Source organism: Etheostoma spectabile, chromosome 10 (assembly GCF_008692095.1).
Source record: "Etheostoma spectabile isolate EspeVRDwgs_2016 chromosome 10, UIUC_Espe_1.0, whole genome shotgun sequence".
In the NCBI taxonomy this organism is placed as follows: Eukaryota; Metazoa; Chordata; class Actinopteri; order Perciformes; family Percidae; genus Etheostoma; species Etheostoma spectabile.
Genome location: NC_045742.1, coordinates 13,690,471 through 13,691,267, shown reverse-complemented (window position 1 = coordinate 13,691,267; position 797 = coordinate 13,690,471). Strand labels below are relative to the sequence as shown.

The following is a 797-nucleotide window of genomic DNA, read 5'->3' as shown; positions in this document are numbered from 1 at the left end:
ATAAACTTATATTTTATTCACAATAGAATATAAATAACATTTTAAATGTTAAAATGTTAAAATTTTTGAAATGCCATGCCAAATATTGGCTCATTTTGGATTTCATGAGAGCTACACATTTCAAAAAAGTTGGGACAGGTAGCAATAAGAGGCCGGAAAAGTTAAAATTACATATAAGGAACTGCTGGAGGACCAATTTGCAACTAATTAGGTCAATTGGCAACATGATTGGGTATAAAAAGAATGTCTCAGAGTGGCAGTGTCTCTCAGAACTCAAGATGGGCAGAGGATCACCAATTCCCCCAATGCTGCGGCAGAAAATAGTGGAGCAATGTCAGAACGGAGTTTCTCAGAGAAGAAATACAAAGAGTTTGAAGTTATCATCATCTACAGTGCATAATATCATTCAAATATTCAGAAAATCTGGAACAATCTCAAGGCTGGGTCAAGGCCAGAAAACCATACTGGATGCCCGTGATCTTCAGCCCTTAGACAAAAATCCCAACACGGGCTCAGGAATACTTCCAGAAAACATTGTTGGTGAACACAATCCAACGTGCCATTCGCCGTTGCCAGGTAAAACTCTATAGGTAAAAAAAAAAAGCCATATCTAAACCGGATCCAGAAGCGCAGGCGTTTTCTCTTGGCCAAGGCTAATTTAAAATGGACTGTGGCAAAGTGGGAAACTGTTCTGTGGTCAGACGAATCAAAATTTGAAGTTTGTTTTGGAAAACTGGGACGCCATGTCATCTGGACTAAAGAAGACAAGGACAACCCAAGTTGTTATCAGCGCTCAG

General features: G+C 39.3%; 1 protein-coding gene across 9 annotated transcripts in view; it reads right to left on the bottom strand.

The window, feature by feature from the left end:
- dlg3 (discs, large homolog 3 (Drosophila)) overlaps positions 1-797 on the bottom strand; it is an 85,519-nt gene that overhangs the window by 27,708 nt on the left and 57,014 nt on the right. The gene's annotated exons all lie outside the window — the stretch shown is intronic.